At 34.7% G+C, this 25,778-nt stretch overlaps 1 pseudogene; it reads left to right on the forward strand.

The window, feature by feature from the left end:
- Nucleotides 1-318: 318 nt before the first annotated feature.
- LOC105489957 (uncharacterized) overlaps nt 319-25,778 on the forward strand; it is a 32,920-nt pseudogene continuing 7,460 nt past the window's right edge.

Below are 25,778 nucleotides of genomic sequence, written 5' to 3' on the forward strand. Positions count from 1 at the left end.
TCCTGAACTTAAGTGATCCACCTGCCTCGGCCTTCCAAAATGCTGAGATTACAAGCTAGAGCCACTGTGCCTGGCCTAAATTTCATACTGTAGGCATTTACCCTCTATTGAATATAATACACCAAATGAAAGTATAGAATATCAAGAAACAATATGGAATAATTTCTTATATACAAAAACTTTAAAATTAGTTAAGAAAACAAGTGAAATAAACATAAGTAAAAAGTTAATACCATTGAACAGTGATAAATTGTGTGGCACAGTTAAATTTTAATAAGAATTAAGCTTATTTAGACCTCTAGTTACATTTAAGACATCATGGGTGAGAGAAGATTACAGTTAAACCTTGACTCTCTCTTAAGTAAAACAAAGAAAGATGTAATAGCATAAGAAAAATTGAATGTTCTTCTGGTGTCAAGTCCCTTATTTTTTGTGTGTGTGTTTAAAGAGTGTATTGGGGATAATAATTTCAATATTGTAAATTATATGTAGGCCATAAACAGCACTGTAAGTAATCAGTATAAAACAAAAGTTCTGGGAGAACCAGGTACTAAAGATAAGACAAACCAAAGATTATTAGAATAAAATATTACATCAAAATAACTAAAGAGGATATATTTCCCTAGGAAAGAAAAACAACAAAATTTCAATTAAGTTGTTGGATTTTAAAAGCATACAATTTAAAAAAAAGAGTCTGACATTATCAAAGGCCAGAGTAAAACAGTGAGTTAAAATTCTTGATTAAAATGTTAAACTGCTAAAATATGAAATATATAGTCTTGATGTTAAGGCCAGCATTGAGTGTAGGCGTTCCATCCATGTTTACTACTTCTATATGTGTTGCAGAATTCAAATGTGAAAACAGCTATTGTACATAGTGGAACAGCAAAAGAAAAGGTAGAACTGACCATTAAAACTGATCATGTTATAGAGAAGGTAAGAATATTTTTATTAAGGAGATAAAATGCATATACATAAATTTTCTGTGTTCAAAGATTATAAACTTAACTGAGAATAAATATAAGTCAAAGCACTTGGAAATGTGCTGAAATAGTTACTAAATTAACAGAGCTTACGTTAATGTTATATAGACTCAAGCAGTCTAAGGTCATAGATTGCTTACAAAGTATTTTTTAAAAATCTAATTCATTAGATAATTCTGAAATAAATGGGAATTTTGTAAAAAGTCTGCAAAAAAACTCTTCAAATTTTACATTAATAGAAGATTGAAACAGATTGAAACATAGTGAGTGAAAATAGATTCATTCAAGATGAACATTATTTCCATTATTTCTAGTACCCATATCAAAATTAGAGATTTAAGATGATTACAGAAACGCTATAGTTACCTTTAATTATGTGGGCACTAGAAGCTTTGATTTTTATTTTCTTAACATCACAGGTTATTTCTAGGTATTTTGTTAATATAACAAATTACAAATACATTTTTAGTCAAATAGAAAAATAACTTTTGAAATAAAGGGTTTATGTTACAAAAGTAACTAAACTTTACTTCTAGTATAGTTTAAGAGAAACAGAACACTGTGTATTTTAATTTTGCAAATAGTTATGTAATTTGAAATGCAACTTTAACTGCAGAAACTTGGATGTGGAGAGTGTAGTAAAATCATTAATAACTTATCTTTATAACCATTTAATTAAAAATACTTTTATAACAATAAAAATACCTTATTATTGTAAATTCCAGTGGTTATATCTGTACTTGTAAAATATATAAAGGAAGTTATTTCAAATATGTAAATAATGACACTTCTGCAATTACATTTAAAATAACTTCAACGACACAATAAACTACAGTGTTAAACCATAGAAAAAACAATATATACTTTTACTATGTTAAAAATACATATTACAAAAAATGTGATATGGACAATGGATTAGAATTAAAAGTTAATTAACATTGAATAATTTCAAAATATTATACAATTAAATATTATTCTAATAGTATGTTTTTGGCTAAAATACAGTTTAAAGATGCTCTCATGTTTTTCTAATTTATTCACAGGTAAACAAGAAATTTACTTTAAAACAATAGCCAAAATTTAAGATTAATATTGATCTCAAATGTGTGCATTTTGTTGTTAAATAATTTTAGACTTAACTTTCCAAAATGTAGTTTGATCTTATATAAATCTATTTTATATTTTCTGTTCGCTATTTTGAACCGAAAATTTTGCCAGAGATGCTAAACTACTATCATTGACCATTTTTAATGGTGTTTTGTGATTTTAAAATGCATATTTAACACATCAATCATGAATATACATGTAAAATAAGAATTAATTTGCATATTTGTATTATATTTTCTTATTGATTCTCATGACTAATTATCTTATATATTTATACTACAAATTAGGAGAAGAAAAATAAATTTTTATGAGTTTTACTCTCAACAAAGCAGGAAATCTGGCATTTTATGATTTTAGATGATCATATTAACTAGAATCCAGAGTATCAAACTGAGGGCATAAAAATATTTTTTGGCTGCAAACTTTTCTAGACCCAATGGTAAAGCTAGATTGATGACTGTTTATAATAGCAATAATCCCTGCAAAATCAGTCATTAACACAGTTAACAACTAATTTGTTGGAGTGCTAACTGCCCTTGGCTTTGCCTCAAGCTGTTAGCAAGCTGGTCATTAACTGCTGGTTACAATTGATTTCTTGGGGCCCTATTTAACAGAAATTTGATTTCAATTCCACACCCACAGAGGCTAATTTTGATTTGGTAAACAAGTAAGTCTCTTTTCTTAAGGTTAGCCTTGATACAATTTTGTTCTTGTATGATATATCAAAAGGTATTTCCAAAAAGTTAATGTGCATGAAAAAAATATATGATTATTCCAGAGATAGCTAGATCAATGCCTATGTCTCTCAGCCTATGTGGCAGGACAGTCAGAAAATATAGGACAAGTAAAACAGTGAAGAATATAAAATCTTCAGTTAAACATGTTCATATATTGCGTATTTCCAAGGGCATTCTATTGAATGAAACCAGTATATATTCCTCAAATGGTATTATATTATTTAGCCATTTATGGTAACAAAAGGAAAGACTAACAAGAACTAAGTATGAAAAATGCCTTCTTTCACTAAGCCTAATCACAAAAATTCCCAACATATTGCCATGTGCGATTTTCAAATAAAATCCAGCATTCTTCCACTGAAAAGTGCTGTTTAGTATAGGATTTTAATCATGTACTCATTCATTCAACAAATATTGATAGAGCATAAGCTGTGTGCTGGGCATTGCTGTTTGTATTTGAGTAAAACAAAGATTACAGATTTGGGGAAACTTACTTTATACAAACAAACAATACACATAAATGAGATAAATAATGTATTAAAAAATGGTAAGTTCTTTAAAAAAGAATAAAAAGAAAGGGGAGTCCGGAAGTAAAAGTAGGTGTTATGGTCAGGGTCAAGTTTGAAATTATACAAATAGGATGGTCAGAATAGACTTCAGTAAGAAACACAGTTTCAACATAGACTTGAAAAAAGTAAGAGAGTTAGTCAAATAGATTGCAAGAAAAACACATTTGAAACAGAAGGAAGAGCTAGAGCAAAGTTCTTTTTTTTTTTTCCATTAGGTAAAATATACATAAAACAAGACTTACCATTTGCACCATTTTAAAATGTACAATTTGGTGACATATGGTACATTATCAATCTTGTATAGCCACCATCAAGCTCTATTTCCTAGTTTTTAATCAATCAAGACAGAATCCCTGTAACTACTACAAAATAATTCCCAATTACCCCTTCCACTTTCTGTCTTTATGAATTTGCCCAGACTAGATACCTCATAAAAGTAAAATTTTACCTTTGTCTTTTTATGACCGACTCATTTCACTTAGAATATTTTCAAGGTTCGTCTATGTTGAGGCATATATCAGAACTTCATATTTTTTAAGGCTGAATATTATTTCGTTATTTACTTATCTGTTGATCGACAGTTGTGTTGTTTCCACCTTTTGGTTTTTATGAATGATGTTATTGTGAACATCGGTGTATAAATATCTGTTTATGTCCCTGATTCAATCCTTTTAGGTATATACCTTGAAGTAGAATTGCTGCTAATGTGGTATTCCTTAACTGCTTGAAGAACCACAAACTGTTTTCCACAGTGCCTCTCCAATAGATAGGATTTTCAGGGTTTTGTTTGGTTTGGTTGGTTGTTTTGTTTTATAACAACCTTCTGAATGGAAGTGAAGTGCTATCTCATTGTGGTTTTAATTTGTATATCTCTAATGACCAATGATGTTTAACATCTTTTCATGTGCTTATTGGCCATTTATATATCTTATTTGGAGAAATATTTATATAAGTGCTTAGTGCATTTTTGAAATGGGTTGTTTTTGTTGTTACTGAAGGTATTGTGTTGAAAGAGGTTTTATATATTCCGCATATTAATTCCATATCAGATAGGTGATTTGCAAATATTTTCTTTCCTTCTATAGATTTTATTTTCACCTTCTTCGTAACTTTCTTAATTTTAACAAAGTTTAATCTATTCTTTTTGTTTTGTTGCCTGTGCTTTGGGTCTTATATCCAAGAAAACATTGCCAAATCTAACATCATGAGTATTTTTCCCTAAGTTTTCATTTGATTTTTATAACTTCAGATCTTATTTTTAGTTACTCATCTATTTTGAATTAATTTATATAGAGAGTGTAAGGTAAGAGTTCAATTTCATTCTTTTGCCTGTGGGTATGCAATTTCCCCATCACTCATTAGTTAAAAAGACTGTCCATTCACCAGTTATTGACCTTGGCACTCTTGTGAAATATCAAGTGACTACCCATGTGAGTGTTTCCAGCCTTTCTATTCTACACCATTGGTCTATGTGCCAGTACCAGACAGTTATGGTTACTATAGGACTGCATTAAGTTTTGAAATAAGGAAGTATGAGTCCTCTAACTTTTCTCTTTTTCAAGATTGTTTCAGGTATTTGGGATCTTTTGGAATTCCATAGGAATTTGGGGTTGAATTTTTCTATGTCAGAAAAAAAAAAATTCACTGAGATTTCATAGGCATTGAATTGGATTTATAGATAGATCTCTTTGGGAAGTACTGACATTTAAATAATTTTAATCCTTTTAACCGAGAACATGTTTTTTGTTTTATTTATTTATTTTTTTTCGTTTATTTGTGTCTTCTTTAATGTTTGTCAGCAATATTTATTAAGTCTTGCCTCCTTGGTTAAATTTATTTCTAAGTGTTTTATTATTTTCAAAGCTATTGCAAATGCATGTTTTAAACATTTTTCTTTTTTACTATTAATTGCAAGAGTATGCAAATGCAACTCATTTGTATGTTCTATAACTTTACTAAATTAGTTTTTTAACTCTAACAATTTTTTGTTTTGCTCTCTTTTCATGTGTATGTGTGTTCTTCAAGAGTATCTAAAAATAAAATCATATATCTGCATACAGAGAAAATGTTATTTCTATTTTTCTAAAATGAATACTTTATGTATTTTTGAAATCTAATTGCATAGACTAAAATTTGCAGCACTATGTTAAATATAAGTGATAATAGTGGGCATTTTTGTTTTGTTCTTAATCTTAGATTAAACACTGTTAGTCTTTCACCATTTATATGATGTTAACAGTGAATTTTTAATATAAAACATTAATCATAGTGCAAAAATTCCTTTCTAATCATAATTGAGTTTTTAAAAAAGTTATGAAAAAGTTTTAGATATTTTTGAATGTTTTTATCTGCCTCAGTTGAGATAATTATGTGCTCCTTTCCCCCTCCATTCAATCAATGTGTTGTACTACATTGATTGGTTCTTGTATGTTAAACTACTGTATTAGCTCAGTCTCTCACTTGCTGTAAAGAAATACCTGAGACTGGGTAATTTGTAAAGAAAAGGGGCTTAATTGGCTCATGGTTCCACAGGCTGTACAGGAAGCATGATGCTGACATCTGTTAGGCTTCTGGGAAAGCTTTAGGAAAGTTACAGACATGGCAGAAGGTAAAGGAGTGAGTGCTTCACGTGACCAGAATGGGAGGAAGACAGAGAGAGGGAGGAGGTGCCACAAACCTTAAACAACCAGATCTCATAAGAACACCATCAAGGGAAAAGCACCAAAGTAGGAAATTTGCCCCCATGATCCAATCACCTCTCACCAGGTCCCACCTCCAACACTGAGGATTAAAATTTGATATGAGATTCAGGTGGGGACCAAATCCAAACTGTATCCAAACTATCATTATATTCCTAGGATAAAACTGACTATTTCATGGTGTATAATGACACTAATACCAATTTGCTATTATTTTCCTGAGTTAATTTTACATATTTAGTCACAAATGACCATTTCCTATAGGTTTCTTTTCTTGTAGTACCTTTGTCTTGTTTTTATATCAAGGTAATGCTGGCTTCATTAAATGAGTTAGTCATTGTTTCCTCCTTTTCAATTATTTGGAAGAGTTTGAGAGGAGTTCACTTCAATTCTTCATGAAGTATTTGAAAAAATTTACCAGTGAAGTCATGTGGTCCTGGGCTCGTCTTTAATGGAAAGAATTCAGTTACTGATTCAATCTCTTTATTTGCTGTAAGTATGTACAGATTTTCTGTTTCTTCCGGAGTCAGTTCTGATTCTCTCTGTGTTTACAGAAATTTGTTCATTTCATCTAGGTTTTTAAATTTTGACATATAATTGTTAACAGTATTTTGTTACATTTCTTTTTATTTCTGTAAAATTATTAGTATTATCTCATTTTCCATTCTAATTTGGTAATATGTATCTTCTTTTTTATCTTAATAAATGTAGATAAAAGTTTGATAACATAATTTTTTCCAAATAACCAAATTTTGTTTTGTTAATTCTATTGTTTTTCTATTCTGTATTATATTTTTCTTTGCTTTAATTTTTATTTATTTTCTTTTGCTAGATTTGGACTTAGTTTCCTTTTTTCCTTTTTTTTTTTTTTTTTTTTTTTTTGAGACGGAGTCTCACGCTGTTGCCCACGCTGGAGTGCAGTGGCGCGATCTCGGCTCACTGCAAGCTCCGCCTCCCGGGTTCCCGCCATTCTCCTGCCTCAGCCTCCTGAGTAGCTGGGACTACAGGCGCCCGCCACCGCGCCCGGCTAATTTTTTGTATTTTTAGTAGAGACGGGGTTTCACTGTGGTCTCGATCTCCTGACCTTGTGATCCGCCCGCCTCGGCCTCCCAAAGTGCTGGGATTACAGGCTTGAGCCACCGCGCCCGGCCTCCTTTTTTCCTAATTCTTTAAGGTGTACTGTACTGTTGTTCATTTTAGATATTTCTGGTTTTAGTAGGTGTTTAAAGCTGCACTTTTTCCTCTTAGCCCTGATTTATCTGAATCTCATAATTTTTTGTAAAGCGTGCTTATATTTGTATTTTTTCAAGGTATTTCTAATATTTCTTTTTTAAAAAAAGTTTAAACTTATTCATTGTTCCAGTGTGTATAGTTTAGCTTTCAAATGTTCGTGATTTTTTTCAGTTTTTCTTTATGATGATGATTTCCCATTTTATTCCATTATAGTCAAAATAGATATTTTATATGTTTATTATCTTTTAAAATATTAGACTTTTTGTGGACCAATATATGATCTGTCTTACATTCTAGGTGCACTTGAGAAAAATACGTATTCTGCTGTTGAGTAGTTTTCCAACCAATAATTAGTTAGTCTAATATTTTTACACTATTCTTCATGTTCTCTATTATTGACTTTTTGTATGCTTATTCTATTCATTATTAAAAATTTGGTTTTGAAGTCTCCAATTGTTATTGTTTAACTCTTTTTAATTTGGTTAATTTTTGTCTCTTACATTTGGGGGTCTCTTATTAATATGTTTCTAAATGTTATATGTTCTTGGTGAATGAAACTTTATTATCAATATGTAAGATTCTTATTTGCTCACTGTTACCTTATTTGGACTTGAAGTGTATTTTGGTGGCAATATTATATAAAGTACATTTTGTTTTCTTTTTTACTTTCAAATTCTTTGTGTCTTAGTGTCTAAAGTGAGTCTCTTGTACTATAGATAGATCTTTTTTAAAGTCCTGTCTACTAGTATCTTCCTTTTAAAGGAGGGTTTAATCCATTACATTTAAAGTAATTACTGATAAAGAAAAATTTACTTCTGGCATTTAACTATTTGCTTCTCTATCTGATATTTTTGTGCTTCTCATTTCCTCCTTTACTGGTTCTTTTTGTATTTCATTAATTTTGTGTAGTTATTATCTCATCTAACTTCTTTCCTTTTCTGTATTGTTTTAGTTATTTTCTTAGTAATTAACTTGTGCATTACAATTGATAACTTGACCTTATAAAAACATAGTTTGAATACTACTATCATAGTTTTATTAATACACAAGCACTGTGCTCCTATACATCTCTTGACACTTTGCCTTCATATTTTTATTGTCATGGATTACATCTCTATACAATGTCTGCCTTTTAAGATAAATACATTATTGTTTTATGCATTTCCCTTTTAAATAATATAAGAAAAAAAGGATCTACAAACCAAAAATACAATAATACTGATAATTATATTTAACCTATGCAGTTATCTCTACCAGTGTTCTTTAGTTTTTCTCATGACTTCAAGTTACTGTCTAGTGTCCTGTTACCTCAAGACATCCATTTGGCATTCCTGGTAATACACATTGACTAGTAATTTCCCTCTGCTGGTGTTTGTCCAGAAATATCATAATTTCACCTTCGTATTTGGAGAATAGTTTTTTCAGATACTAAAAACTTGGTTGAGATGTTTTGTTTTTGTTTTTTATTCTTCCAGGAATTTAAATATGCCATCCCACTGCCTTCTGGTTAAATATATTATCTCAACCCATAGTCTGATGAGAAATCAGTTATTAATCTTATTGAGTATTCCTTGTACACGATGAATTACTTCTCTCTTGCTGCTTTCAAAATTTTCTGTCTTTGGGTTTTCACAGTCAGAATATATTTTTTGGTTTGCATTTTTGGGTTTATCCTGCTTGGAGGGCTTTGAGATTATTGGGCATGTGTATTAATGTTTCTCATCAGATTTGAGTAGTTTGGGGCTTTTATTTTTCAGCTATTTTATGCCTCTTTTAATTCATTTTCTTCTTCTATGGAGTCTCCCTCACTCACCCAGGCTGGAGTGCAGTGGTGCAAACTTGGCTCACTGCAACCTCTGCCTCCCAGGTTCAAGCAATTCTCCTGCCTAGGCCTCACAAGTACTGTGATTACAGACACGTGCTACCACTCCTAGCTAATTATTTTGTATTTTTAGTAGAAATGGGGTTTCACCATGTTGGCCAGGCTTGTCTCAAACTCCTGACCTCAAGTGATGTACCCGCCTCGGCCTCCCAAAGTGCTGGGATTACAGGCTTGAGCCACGATGCCTGGTCCTTATTTATTTTAGTTCTTTACTACGGTTTCTTTCAGCCCATTGAGTGTATTTGAAACAGTTGATATTTTAATTTTAATTTTGTCTTAGATTCAGAGGGTACATGTGTAGGCTTGTTACATGGGTATGTTTAGTGATGCCAGCATTTGGGCTTCTAGTAAACCTTTCACCAAAGAGTGAACATAGTACCCAACAGGTGGGTTCTCAGGCCATGTCACCCACTCTCCTTACCCTTTCAGAGTTCTCAGAGTCTATTGTTTCCATCTTTATTCCCTGTGTACTCATTGTTTAGCTCCCACTTATTAGTGAGAACAGAGTATTTGCTTTTCTAAGTAAATTCACTTAGGATAATGACTGTATCCATGTTTCTGCAAAGGAAATGAGTAGTATTCCATGGCATATATGTACCACATTTTTTAAATTCAATCCACCATTGATGGACATTTATGTTGATTCCATGAGTTTGCTATTGTGAACAGTGCTGTGATAAACAAGTGCAGGTGTCTTTTTTTTTTTTTTTTTTTTTTTTTTGAGACGGAGTCTTGCTCTGTCACCCAGGCTGGAGTGCAGTGGCGTGATCTCGGCTCACTGCAAGCTCCGCCTCCCGGGTTCACACCGTTCTGCCTCAGCCTCCCGAGTAACTGGGACTGCAGGCGCCCGCCACCACGCCTGGCTAATTTTTTGTATTTTAGTAGAGACGGGGTTTCACCATGTTAGCCAGGATGGTCTCGATCTTCTGACCTCAGGATCCACCCGTCTAGGCCTCCCAAAGTGCTGGGATTACAGGCGTAAGCCACCGTGCCCGGCCAAATAAATACTTTCTTTTCCTTTGAGTTGATACCCAATAGTGAGATTCCTCAGTGAAATGTTCAGTTATTTGAGAAATCTCCATTCTGTTTTTAATAGGGGTTGAACTAATTTACATTCCCATCAAAAGTGCATAAGTATTTTCTCTTCTTCTCATCTTTCCCAACATATTTTTTAAATTATTTTTTCATAATACTCACTCTGGCTGATATGAGATGATATCTCATTGTGGTTTTGATTTGCATTTCTCTGATGATTAGTGATGTTGAAGATTTTTTCATGTTTGCTGGCCACATATGTGCTTACTTTTAGGTGTCTGTTTATGTCCTTTGCCCACTTTTAATGTTTTTTTCTTATTGATTTATTTAAGCTCCATATTAATTTATTTTATTACTCCTTTGTTGGATGCATAGTTTGCAAATATTTTCTCCCATTATGTAGACTGTCTGTTTTCTCTGTTGATAGTTTCTTTTCCTGTGCAAAAGTCCTTTAGTTTAATTAGGTTCCATTTGTCAATTTTCAGTTTTGTTCCAATTGCTTTTGAAGGCTTAGTCATAAATTCTTCGCCTAGGCCAAGGTCCAGAAAAGTTTGTCCTATATTTTCTTCTAGGGTTTTTACAGTTTGAGGTCTTACATTTAAGTCTTTAATCTATCTTGAGTTAATTTTTATATATTGTGAGAGGTAGGAGTCCAGTTTCATTCTTTTATAAATGGCTAACGAGTTTTCCCTGCACCAACTGCTGAATAGGCTATTCTTTCCTCATTGTTCATGTTTGTTGAAAACATTCCCCCTAACATCCGGAACAAGACAAAAGTGTCCTTTCTCACCATTCCTATTCAGCATACTTCTGGAAGTCCCAGCCAGAGCTATCATGCAAGAGAAAGAAATGAGACATCCAAATATGAAAAAAAGAAGTCAAATTATCTCCTGGTGGGTTACATTATTCATTACTTAGAAAACACCGAAGATTTCTCCCCAAAGACTCTAGACCTGATTAAAAACTTCAATAAAGTTTCAAGACGCAAAATCAAAGTATAAAAATCAGTAGTATTTGCATACACCAATAATGTTCAGGTGATAATCAAATCAAGAACTCAATCCCATTTATGATAGTCAACAAAATAAATAAATAAATAAAATATCTAAGAATATATTTTACCAAGGATGTGACAAAATCTCTGCAAAGAGAACTACAAGTCATTGATGAAAGAAATCATAGATGACAAAAACAAATAGAAAAACATTCCATTCTAATGGATTGGAAAGATTAATATCACAGAAATGACCATTCTACCCAGAGCAATCTACAGATTCAATGCAATTCTTATCAAATTACCAACATCATTTTTCATAGAATTAGAAAAAAATTCTAAAATTCTTGTGGAACCAAAAAAGAGCCTGAGACATTCTCAGTATTTCTATGCAGTAACTCTAGAAATTTGATTCTCTAACTCCTCTAGGATTTCTGATTTTTGTTTGGTGACATGTGAAGCTGTTTTTTACTTTTCCAAATTATTTTTGCAAGATGTGCATTCCTTGTTTTGTGCAGTCACTGAAGTTTCTGTTCTGTTGTCTCTGCAGTCTAATAGTGACAAAGTTTTTTTTTTTTTTTTTTTTGAGATGGAGTCTCACTCTGTTGCCCAGGCTGGAGTGCAGTGGCGCGATCTCGGCTTACCACAACCTCCGCCTCCCAGGTTCAAACAATTATCCTGCCTCAGCCTCCTGAGTAGCTGGAACTACAGGCGTGCACCACCATGCCCAGCTAATTTTTGTATTTTTAGTAGAGACGGGATTTCACTATGTAGGCCAGGCTGGTCTCAAACTCCTGACCTCGTGATCTACCTTCCTTGGCCTCCCAAAGTGCTGGGATTACAGGTGTGAGCCACTGAGCCCAACAGTTGACTAAGATTTTTTAAAATTTGTTTCCCAAAGGAAAAAAAAAAAACAGCTACAAAACAACAAAATACACTAGTCCTTTAAATCTTCTTGATCAATGTATCTGGGAAAGCTGTCCTGTCCCAGAGGACTAAAACCAAGGGAAAAATCTATGCCAGTTCGGGTCAGGGCACTGCTATATCCACTAAAGTGCACGATCCCAAAGTTTCAGAGAACATGGATCCAATTGCCTGCTCTGACACAGGCCAGCTGCTCCTGAAGTGCAGCCCCACTCCTTCTTCCCCAGCTTTTATTATGTGGTGAGGAATGGGAGATGGTAGCTTATTTATGCATGCCACATTTTTGTCTATGAGTAGCAACCTCTCCCTTCGTCCAACACTCTGCTTGTTGTTGTAAGTGTTTAAGCAGGTACCACTGTTCTGAATTACTTAATTGTAAATCTCTCTTTCCAGCTCAATTGTTGCTTTGGTAGAGGAGTATTAGACAATAATGTCAAAGAGGAAGGAAATGAAAAGAAGGAAGACATATCATGCAGCATTTTATAGTTCATTGGAAAGAAAAAATATATCTCTGATGAGTGAAATGGGAAGTCATTGAGGGTTTTTAGGAAAAGAGTAACATGATCGGAATGAGATTGCGAAAGGAAAATTCTTGCTGCTATGGCTTAGTAGTTTATTGGATATGTTTGGTTATTAAACAAAAGTGATAGATGGTGGTTGCCTAGTGAATATAAGAAAGAGTGTTTTCAGGTACATGCAACTGTTATCATCTGTGAAGGCTGTAAGTGGAGCAGATTTTGGCAATAAGATCAGGAGTTCACTTTTTATAGACGATACTGTATAGGGCTTGAGATATTTACGAAACATTCAAATAGACATGTGAAAGAGTTGAATAGAGCATGGAGTTTGAGATAGGTATTTGGTAATTAACATATGAATAGTATTTAAACTATTGGACTGTGCCAACCAATGGGTTCTGTGTCTACAAATGTTTTCATTTCAGCTTAATTTTTGAATGACAGAATTCTAGGCTAGCAATAGTGTAGTCTGGCTTCTATTCGTGTGTGTGTGTGAGAGTGTGTGTGTGTTGAGTAATCAATTTTCATCCTGCATTTTGCACTTTGAAAGGTAACCTGGAATTTTTTCTGCAGTTGCTTTTAAGATTTGCTTTTTGTTTTCATTTATCAGAAGGTGTACTGTGATGTTTCTACATGTGGATTACTTTCTTATTTTTTCTGCTTGAGGTAGGCAAATCTAGCATTTGTGTGTTACCTTGAATCAATGTTATGTATTCTCAGCCACAATCTATTCAAATTCAGTTTCTGGTCCATTCTCTCTCTTTTATGGATCTTTAATTACACATATGTTAAACCATATCACAGTGTTCTATATATCCTACCGTGTTATTTATTTATTTATTTACTTAGAGAAGGAGCTGCACTCTTGTTGTCCAGGATGCAGTGAAATGGCGTTATTTTGGCTCACTGCAACCTCCACCTGCCAGATTCAAGCGATTCTCCTGCCTCAACCTCCTGAGTAGCTGGGATTACAGGTGCCCACCACCAGGTCCAGCTAATTTTTGTATTTTTAGTAGAGATGGGTTTTACCATGTTGGTCAGTCTGGTCTCCAACACGTGACCTCAGTTGATCCACCCGCAGCCTCCTGAAGTGCTGAGATTGAAGGTGTGAGCCACTGCGCCCGGCCCTTTTTTAATTTTTAAACTTTCTGTCCTTTTGTAATTGAGTCTAAATATTTACTTATGAGCAGTGTTCTATTTAACTAAAAATCCCTTCACTTTTTCTAATGTTATATTAAATCCATCCTTTCTGTTCTTCATTTTGGTCAGTTTATTTTTAAGTTTTGCTTAAGAGTTTCTAGATTTCTGACAAAATTATCTGTTATTTGATTGTCTAGCATACAGAAATTATATTTATTTCTACAAATAATTTCTGTAGATTCTTTTTGTTACACAGATTTTTCTACATGTTGTCTACCGGCATTTCTTTGTACCTAGCTATGTCTGTTTGTGTTTGGATGTTATATTTAGAAAATTGTTTTAGAAATATTTTGAAGATCATAATAATATCATCCTCCAGGAATTTTTTTTTCTTTCTTCCAAGGAGATAGAGGTTACAGTCACTCCAGCACCATCCTAAAGCAATGTCAAAGATTAGAATGATTTGAAGATGTACTGCAGTCTCTGTATTATTCTGAATTAACCTTTCTCATATAATTGAGAACTTCAGTATCTCCACCCACTGTGATAGGGTTCACTAGGCTATCCTTCCTTGGCAAGACATGGAATCAAATCCTTCTCCCCACCTTCATAGAAGGCTATCAATGCTCCACTCTACCTCCTAACTTCTCGCTGCCACCTCGAGAATTAAATAGCTTCAGGAGTCTCTATTGCTAGGCTCACTCCCTGGTTTTGAGCCTTTCCTGGCTCCTTGTCTGGTAGTTATTTGTTGTCTTCTTAACTTGCCAGTGCTTTCACTTATTCAAGGAGAATACTATTGCTGTTGCTATTCAGCAGCAATCCTGAGTGAGGTTTGTTCCAAATTACTCACTCACCCTTATTTTTCTCCTTCCTTAGAGCAGAGTTGTTTGTTACGAGTTGCTGTAATGTCCTGAGTCGGTTGGCCTCCAGTCAGGAGTGACGCTTTCGAGAAATCACCATCTGTGATAGTGGAAGGGGGATATAAACTTGCTCAAAGTTGGCCAGGATAAGCATTCGGGTTTCTCAGACAATGGGCAAGGTCAGAAAATTCCCAAGAGTTTGTGTCTTTTGTGTTCACGTACTGGGCAGTAGAGAAATAGTATCAGGTGGGGACAGGATTGGGGGATCTGAGCTCAGACTATCCTTGGGTAGGGCTTGCCAGGGCCACTGTTGGGGATGGAGGGGTAGTTCTTGAGCCAATGAGGTTCAGAGGGAATTATGGCTGCCTCTGTCACCAGGGAAGTGGGGGAAAGCCAGTAGCATTAGGCCTCACCCAGCTCCCACACAGTTGATGTGGCTGGTCTGGCTCCTGCCATGCCCTGCCAACAGCATGAGTTTATGTCCAGGCAGACCATGCCCCAAATTACTCACTGTTATTAAAGAGAGAGCTAGCTATCTTTATGAATCTTCAATCAAATCTCTGGTTCAATAATTATTTAATAAAAAAAATCTAAGTTTTTTGAAATAGTGGCACATATCAATATATTGACTTAAACATCCAGGTCTGTGTTTAGTAACAATGCTCTAATTCTCTGGGTGGAGAGCTCTATATGCATTCATGTACCACATAATGACATTGCAGTAAGCCAAGAACAGTGATTGCATAAGTTAATAATGCCATTTTTGACTGCACTTTTTCTGTGTTTAGATATATTTAGATACACAAATACATACATTGACTTACAATTGCCTTGGTATTCAGAACAGTAACATACTATACAGGTTTGTAGCCTAGAAGCAATAAGCTATACCATATAACCAAGGTGTAGTAGGCTATTTCCTCTAGGTTTTGAAAGTACGTTCTATGATGTTTGCACAGTGATGAAATTGTCTAATGACACATTTCTCAAAATGTATTCCCATTGTTAAGTGATGCATGAGTGTGTGTGTATATATGTATATATAAAACATGTGTGTGTATATATACCTACATTTGTACATATAAACATATGCATGTGTATGTATATACTTACATATGTATATATGTGTATCTCCTATTATTGGTACTTCTTGATAGCTTGATTTGGAGTTTAATTTCTATTCACTGACTTTTTTTCTCAGTTTTTCAGAACTATCATTTTACTTCATGTTCCCTGATACTGCAGAGCACATGAAAACTATGAAAATTATCACAAATTCATGTAGTGGCTCAAAGAGATATCACTAGTTAACAGATAATGAAATGAAAATTTTGAAAGAGGTATTAAAAATTACAGCTGGTAATATTGAAGCAAATGTTGGAGAGATCAGATTTTTAACTAGAACAAGGAAGAAAGTAATGTACTGCTTATTCTTCAAGTCATCATTATCATTATTGTTTTGCTAGCAACAGCAGCATAGAATGTTATTATTTGCCTTTTACATGCATCCAAATATATTAAGAACATCCTATAGATTTCATACCCATGCTTGTGTCTGTATTTGAGTAATTTTCTAGTTACTATTTTTGGTTTGCACACACACCCCACTCTTCAGATTAACTCCAACACTTCAGTTGCAGAAGCCACACAGTTAGAACTGTGACATTTGTGATCAGAGAAATGTGCATTCCCTAATTATTAAAACATTCTCCCAGCATGTAAAATATGAGAGGGTCATAATATCTTATCCTCTCTGTCCTTGAAGTTAAAGATACATTCTGTGATCATAATTTAAAGATAACATACAAATGCATCAGGCTTATTTCAACATTTGTCTCTATATTTTTTCAAATATTTATATAATAAAATTACCAATTTTTTTGATAGTAGAGCTATATAACTTCTTATCCTTTTGCCTGAGGCAAAGTGCTTGTATTTGATTTATCTTCTGTACTTGTCTTTCTTTTAACAATATAAACTTTTTCTCAGACAAGTGCAATGCTGTGTGTGACCCCACAGGGAAATATTTTTCTTTTTAAGGAATGTGTACAAAGTACTTAATAAGTCATGTCATCCCATGATTTACTGTATATTATATTTTTGGTGACTACAGTTAACTTTCTCGGTCTCTAGATGCCAACATTTTAATAAAAACAAGACATTTTCAACGAAATGTCAGAAACAAAGTGATCAAAGTGCTGTGGGAGCAGTTTGGCAACAGTTTGAGCTTTGAATTTCCTATTCACTTTCCAAAACATTCACTTAAAAAGCATTTATTGAAGCTGAACTGCCTTTATCAGCCTGATCAGAGCACCATAAAGAGCATGCATGATTCAACTGCCTTCCCAAGCTTTAAAAAATATAACTTTGATATATGTCTCACAAGTGCAGCACAATAGTTTTCATGCTCACGTTTGTTAAGATTTAGTGCAGCCATTAAAGAACAGAAGGGCTCTTTGGTGGCAATCCTCAGACATACCAAATATCCCAAAGCAAAACCTTCTACAAATCAGAGATTAAGGTACTGACAAAAATTTCCACTTGATTGCAGTTTTCCCCTTTAAACCTTATATCAGGAGTGACTATCTTTTCGATCAAATCTCTTAGGGAGGTGAATAGATAGGTTTTTTCCCTCTTGGAGGAAAATATCAACTGAGAGATAAAAAGTGACATTTTATGTGTCTTGTCCAAAAGTCAGTCGATTTATTTAAAAAACAGTGTGTGAGCCTGACCTATACATGAAGTCTGTGGCATGTCTCTTGTCAAGTATTGATCACTTAAGTCTTTACTGTTTGCCTACTGCAATCTAGCTAATAATCTCTTTTTATTTAGTTTGTGGCTTTGAATTCTTATCATGGCTTTGCTGATTTCTCTGGGACCTATTAGATCTTGCTTTTGCTGTGCAAATGGCTATGGAAATTAAGCTTGCTGAAGCACTATTCCTGGGCAAACACTCTTTGTTTTCTATCAGTTCATGTGTCAAGTGGTTTGCATGCAGATAGGGTACATTTGGAAGCAGCGGGTGCCATCAATCTTCATAACTTTGCTATATACATCGTTTCACCTCTCCCTGGTTCAATGGGAGATTGTAAAGGATGGCTGAGCAATCAGGCTATTCCCTTTGACTGACATCAGATATTTCTATCTAACTCACTTCAGCACTTTTGGTTCAATGCTGGACGCTTAGAAAATAAGGCACTAGGTGATGTGGTCAAATGTCCACATATTTTAGCATATTTACCATCTCTCCTAAATTTCAAAATTGTATTTTTGAACTTCATTTACAAATCAGAAGCAAAACTGAATTTTGTTGGTTTATGTATGTCCTCCACTCATATTATTGTCCAAAATTCTTGAAGGGTTAGTACAATGGTTGCCTTACTGCCTACATGACTTCATTGAGTTATCTCTCATGGAACTGAGAGTATAAGTCATTTACTTATTATTAATAACAGTTACAGAAAGTGACTCACATTGATGGCCTTTACGCTTCACTTGTTTGCATTCTAAGATGATCTACAATAAATGAATTAAACTTCAATCATTTTCAAGGCAGTAGTTGACATAGATTGAGGAAGTTATAATATGTATATTACAGTTTAAAAGTGTCATTGTGCCACATATTCTCTGTATGTGTTCATGTATGTCTTGGTGTATAGCTGTATATATAGAGATACAGATATAAAAATAAAAGGAGAGAGGAATGTACTATTCTATCACATATCCAGGTTAGTGAATTGACCAATAGTGTTCAGAGTTATACATTAAACTCAGTGTGTCTACTGCTTCCAATTAACAGATCAAAGAAATAACTCAACAGTAAACCTAAATTATATTGACTACATATAATATCCACAAATTTTCATTTGTGTTTTTCTTGAAATGATTTTGGTATCAAAATGTCACGATGGAACTACTATAGATAGAAAAGTAAGAAATAAGATAATTACTTTTTAATTTGAAAGCCATATCCAATGATCACTTGCATTAGCTCATCAAGTTCATGTATAAATATTGGAGCCATATTATGGATACATAAATGAGGATGATAAAGGAAGAAGGTAAAATTTTAGCAGCTGCTAAAATTGTTCTAATCAATAATGACATAGAAAGATTCAAACTCTTTCCAAATTGACAGAATCCTTTAGTACTTCAAATGTTCTGTTTGGTTTATAAATAAATGTGTGTTGAAGACTCCATGAAAACCTCTCAAACATTCTTAAATCTGAATTCTGAATTGTTGAATAAATTTAAAATTGTGAAAAAGTCTTTGTACATGCCTCTGTGTGTGTGTTTATAGACTCACTAATGAAAATATATAATTCTTATGCTTGGTCACTGAAAACAAAGTTATCAATTAGGATATTTTAGAAAATACATTCTAGGGAATATATGTCGTTTGTTTATTATTGATAACTGCATTAAAATGGTAGTTATGTGTTAAAAATATAAATGTTCTCAGAATTTATGATTCCTCTTTAATATATGTAATATTATTTAACCCTATTGCTTCTGAATAATTAGAATCTTAATGAATTCAAATTAGAATGTATTTATTAGATTGGTGCAAAAGTAATTGCATTTTGGTCATTACTTTAATGGCAGAAACTGCAATCTAATATTTTGAGTAGTTAAAATGTGTAAACATAATTATTAGCCATCTCATTTGTCCTTTGTTCTTCTTTTATTAATAAATAATTGGAAGTCTAAAATTACATTTATCCATTATCAGTCTTTTCCTTTAAAGACTCTTTGTCCTCTCCATCTCACACTCAAAGTCCAATCATGTGGCAGCAACAAGGAGCAGTTATATCCTGAGGAAACTCTGGACATAGTTGCTTAGTCCAGAGATGAACAGTAGGTGTAAGTGAAAGGAATGAGGCACATCCCCCATATATCTCCCAACTTCCTGAGTCCAGCACAAACACATTCCTCCATATTTCTTTCAAACTTCAGAAAAACATCACCTGGGAGATCTCCGATAAGGAATGCTAAATGTATAATGTTAACCAATTGTAATGCTGTAACCGAGAGAATTACCTTGTTCCCTGTAACTTTACATATCCTGTTTACATCGGGCTATAAAAAGCAAGCATTCGCATTGTTCGAGGCCCTCCTGTATGCTGTGGAATGGAGGGACCAAGTTCCAACTAGTAAAGATCCTTGCCTCTTGGCTTTGACTATGGACTCTGGTGGTCTTCTTTGGGGAACAAACGGTCTGGGCATAACATCAGCTGATCAATCAGAGTTATTCTCTGGAACATGACCAGGATGTACACAATAAAGTAATCTCTTTTTTGTCAGAATAACTTTTTCTACATTAAAAGTACTTACAGGCAGGGCATGGTGGCTCATGCCTGTACTCCCAGCACTTTGGGAGGCAGAAGTGGGCAGATCACCTGAGCTCGGGAGTTGGAGACCAGCCTCGCCAACAAAGCGAAATCATGTCTCTAGCAAGAATACAAAAATTAGCTGGGTATGGTGGCAAATGCTTGTAGACTCAGCTAGTCGGGAGGCTGAAGCAGGAGAATCGCTTGAACCCAGGAGGAAGAGGTTGCAATGAGCGGAGATCGCGCCACTGCACTCCACCATGAGCGACAGAGCAAGACTCCATCTCAAAAAAAAAAAAAAAAAAAAAAAAAAGTGCTTAGAGAAATGCTTAGCATAGAGTAAGTTCGTAAAAAGTGCCAGTTATTGTTAATTTATTATTTTTATTTGTAGATTTAGAGAATGGGGGAGTTAAAATCTTGTTTTTAAATTACAAAAGCCAGTCTTTTTTTTTCTTATTTTGAGGCAGTGTCTCACTTTGTCCCCCATGCTAGAGTGCAGTGGCAGGATCATGGCTCACTGCAGCCTTGACCTCTTGGGCTCAATTGATCCTCCCACCTCAGTCCCCCAACCCCAAGTAACTGGAACTAGAGACATGCACCACCACGCCTGGCTAATTTTTTAACATTTTGTAGAGACAGGGCCTCACTATGTTACCCAGGCTGGTTTCTAATTCCTGGGCTCAAGTGATTCTCCCACCTGGGCCTTCAAAAGTGCTGAGATTACAGGCATGAGCCATTGCACCGATCCTTAAAGGCCAATCTTATACACAGTTTGCAACGAGGCTCCCATGTGCAGCAGTGGGAATGCAAACAAAGCTGAGGACCAAGCAGAGGATTTCGTTGTCAGAATAGTTGAGCCCCAGAGAAGCCTGGCATGCTATAGAAAAGTCTGGTTTTTTGGCCGGGCGCGGTGGCTCACGCCTGTAATCCCGTCACTTTGGAAGGCTGAGGCGGGCGGATCACAAGGTCAGAAGATCGAGACCATGGTGAAACCCCGTCTCTACTAAAAATAGAAAAAATTAGCCGGGCGCAGTGGCGGGCGCCTGTAGTCCCAGCTACTCGGGAGGCTGAGGCCGGAGAATGGCGTGAACCCGGGAGGTGGAGCTTGCAGTGAGCCGAGATTGCGCCACTGCACTCCAGCCTGGGCGACAGAGCAAGACTCTGTCTCAAAAAAAAAAAAAAAAAAAAAAGAAAAGTCTGGTTTTTGAATGGGAAATAATGTGACCTTAACCCATGTGATAGGAATATCTGCTTTGATTTTGTTTTTTTGTTGTTGTTGTTGTTGTTTTTTGGAAATTTTGTATATTCAGATTCCTCTGAACTTACTGGTCCTGCAGAAATGTCCCACTCATCCACATTTTGCATTGGCACACATTTCTTGTTTGAGATGTTGCAAAGTTGCCTCTGTTTCAGGACTGTAACACTCCTTCTCCAATCAGGATCTGCTCCCACTTCCCACTACTGCTATAAAATTAAGTTACATCTGCTGAAGATATGAAAAAGAGAGAGAGAGAGAGAGACAGAGAGACAGAGAGAGAGAAAAGAGACTTTAAAAAATTAAAAAATCAAAGGATCTGAAAAACCTAACTAGCATGTACCACCAGAAAACAAGAGTGTGAGGGACTGAATTTTGAAGTCCTTTGGTGATTAGAGAATTTATTGATTTTGGAGCATTGACCTGAAATACTTGAAAAAGACTCCAGGACACGAGGTAAACTTGCTACTAGGATGACTTGTAGAAACAGGGACAAATCAATAGCCTACTCTAAGTGACACTGAAATGTCAGAATTACCATTGCACACTGTGAAGCAATGGGTTAAAATACTCAGAAATTAGGCTTACTGGAATGGCAATTTTGTATAAGGGCTTTAAATGTGTCAAATTATGTTACAAGGGAATATCAGAAGATACACCATTTACCAAGTGTACTAAGAATATGTTAGTGAGGGGGCATCAGGAAATGTTTAAGCCAGGTTTGACAGTATGAGAGACCATTACGGAACTAGGCTTGTTGACATCCAGCAGGACGGTAGGACTCTGAAACAATGGTACTTAAGTATTGACAGTCAACTGGATGCAGTTAGTGATGTGTGGCGAGGTCAAAAGGGCACATGGGGAGCCTCACCCATAGCAAATTAAAGAAATGGTATCCCTAATTATAGAAATTGGCACCTCAGGGAAAAAATGATTAGGCATTAAGCAAAAGGGACTTACTCATTTTTAATCATTTAATGAAAGCAAAAATGGATGACCAGGAGGCTGAGGGATATCACTGTAAAAAAGTCAGCACTTCTTTCCTAGTTTTTAGTACTGAGAATGTATTTTGACCCAGACTCTTCAAGTGCTGGAATCCCAAGTGGAAAAGTCCTGCAGCACCAATGCAAGTGAACAGCTGAGATAAATATGTACTGAGGGAAGAGAAATCTTCAAATATTTGGAGGTCTCTTGGATGCGGGCCATTAATAATGAAGGATATGGAGAACCATAATGGCACTCTTATTAGATCAGGAGAATTTGGAATACATGTAACAAGTGAAGTCTTGTCCAAAGTTTGACTCCCGCTGACTCCAGTAGCCCTCACATTCCCTATAGACCCTCCATAGCTCTCACCAACAAGGACCTCACAGTTGCCAACATCATAAACATCAGTTGCTTGAACTGACAAAGGCACCATGTTCCTCCAGACCTGGAAGCAACCACATCCCTCCACACATGGTGTGAGGTGCCATAGCACTTTCTAGCATGCCTCTCAACTTCTGCAGTTGGAGGTCTTTCTTTACCAACCCCAGTCTGTAAGTCAGGAAGAGGTGACTGCTTCTTCCAATGAGCAGATACCTATGCAAGGCGATGATCAGGAAGAATCAGGAAAACATGACACCAGCAAAAGAACACAGTAAACTTCTAGTAACTGACACCAGAGAAATGAAGATTCGGCCAGGAACAGTGGCTCACGCCTGTAATCCCAGCACTTTGGGAGGCTAAGGTGGGTGTTTTTAGATCATGGGGTCAGGAGTTCAAGACCAGCCTGGCCAACATGGTGAAATCCCCTCTCTACTAAAAATGCAAAAATTACCGGGCCTGGTGGCAGATGCCTATAATACCAGCTACCCAGGAGGCTGAGGCAGAAGAATCATTTGAATATGGGAGGCAGAGTTTGCAGTGAGCCAAAATCATGCCATTGTACTCCAGCCTGGGCAACAGAGCAAGACTCCATCTCAAAAAAAAAAAAAGAACAAGAAAACAAGAAAAAAAAAAAAAAAAGAAAAAAAAATGAAGATTCACAAATTGCATCACAAATAATTTAAAATAATAGGTCTAAAGAAGTTCAGTGAGCTACAAGGGAACACAGATGAACAATTTAACAAAACCTGGAACACAACAAAGGAACAAAATGAGAAGTTCAACAGAAAAAAGGAAACATAAAGAAGAAGCAAACAAATTTCTGAGCTGCAGAATACAAGTGAGATAGAAAATGGGAGCATCAATAGCAGACTCAAAGCAATACAATAAATAATAGAAAATTTCAATACCCTACTTTCAACAATAGATAGATCATCCAGACAGAAAATCAATAGAAAACATTTGACTTACCCTACACCACAGACCAAATAAACCTAACAGGCACATATAGAATATTCTATCCAAAAGCAAAACAATATTTTCCCAGATAGATTGTATGTTAGGCCACAAAACAAGTCTTATGAAATCCGAGAATATTGAAATCATATCAAACATCTTTCTGAATACAATGGTATGAAACTGGAAATCAGTAACAGAGAGAAAATTGAAAAATAAGCACATACGTGGAAATTAAACCACATGCTTCAAAAGACTAATGTGTCAAAGAAGAAATCAAAATGGAAATAAACAGAAGTCTTGAGACAAATGAAAATGGAAACACAACATACCACAACTTATGGGGTGCAGGAAAAGCAGTTATATTAATAAAAGCAAGGTTCATGGTGAAAAACACCTAAATGAAGAAAAAAGAAAGAACTCAAAAAAATGAAAAACCTAGATTTACATAGCAAGAAACAAAAAAAAGGAGAACAAAACTAAGCTCAAAGTTAGCAGAAGGAAGAAAATGATCAATATAAGAACAGAAATAAATGGAGACTAAAAAGACAATATAAACTGTCAGTGAAACAACAAATTGGTGTTTAAAAATATAAACAAAATGGCAAACTTTTAGCTCAACTAAGAAAAAAATTGAAAAATCTCAAATAAAATCAGAAGTGAAAGAGGAGACATCATGACTGATACCACAGAAATACAAGGAATCATAGGCAACTGCTGTGAACAATACACATAAAATTGGATAGCCTAGTAGAAATGAATGAATTCCTAGACCCATTTAACCTAGCCAGACTAAATCAAATCATAATGAAGTAGAAAATCTGAATAGACCAATAGTAACTGAGGAGATAGAATCAGTAATGAAAAAAATCTCTCAACAAAGTAGAGCCCAGGACCAGATGGCTTCACTGATGAAGTCTACCAACTATTTAAATAAATAGATATTAATTCTCAAACAATTGAAAAGGAGGGAATACCTTCATACTTATTTTTCAAGGCTAGCATTAACCTGATAATAAAGCCAGACAAGGAAGCTACAAGAAAAGAAAATTACAGATGTATATCATTGATGAACATGGATGCAAAAATTCTCAACAAATACTATAAAGTGAATTCAGTAGCACGTTAACAGGATCATCCACAAAGATCAGGTGGGATTTATCCCCAGGATGCAAACATGGTTTAACATATGCAAATCAGTAAATGTGGTAGACTACATTAAAATGTTGAAGAATAAACATTCTATGATCATCTCAATGTGCAAATTTAACATCCTTTCATAATAGAAGTTATCAACAAATTAGCTACAGAAGGAATGTAAATGTACCTCAACACAGTAAAGGCCATATATGACAAGCACACAGCTGACATCATACTTAACAGTGAAAACTTCTCTGAAAAGTTTTCCTCTAAGATCCCAAACAAGACAAGGATGCCCACTGTAACCATTTTTATTCAACAAGACAATCTAGCCAAAGAAATTAGGTGAGAAAAAGAAGTAACAGACATCAAAAAGAGCAAGGCAAAGGTAAAGTTATATCCATTTGCAGATGACCTGATCTTATGTATAGACTCCTCTAAAGACTCCATAATAAAATCTGCTTGAACTAATAAAATAATTCAATAAAGTTGCAGAATACGAAATCAGTGTGCAAAAATCAGTTGTATTTCTCTACACTACTAGTGACTTCTCTGAGGGATAAGGAAAACAATCCCATTGCAAACAGCATAAAACGCAACACAATATTTAGAAATATATTTAACCAAGGAAATAAAAGATCTGTACACTAAAATCTATAGACATACTACCCAAAGAAATCTACAGATTAAATGCAATCCCTTTCAGAATTCCCATGGCATTTTTTCACAAAACAAAATAAAATAATCCTAAAATTAATTTGGAACCACAAAAAAAATCCAAATAGGAAAATCAATCTTTAGGCAAATAGAATAAAGCTGGGGGCATCACATTTCTTGATTTGAAACTCTACTTTAAAGCTATGGTAATCAAAACAATGTATTACTGGCATAAAAATAGGCACATAGATGAATGAAACAAAATAGAGCATTTAGAAATAAACTCACGCATATGGTCAACTAATTATTTACAAAGGTGCTGAAAAGGCTGACTATCCTGTCACTTCAAGAAATAGCGTTTGGACAACTGGATGTCCACATGCAAAAGAATGA

This window comes from Macaca nemestrina, chromosome 16 (assembly GCF_043159975.1).
Source record: "Macaca nemestrina isolate mMacNem1 chromosome 16, mMacNem.hap1, whole genome shotgun sequence".
Lineage (NCBI taxonomy): Eukaryota > Metazoa > Chordata > Mammalia > Primates > Cercopithecidae > Macaca > Macaca nemestrina.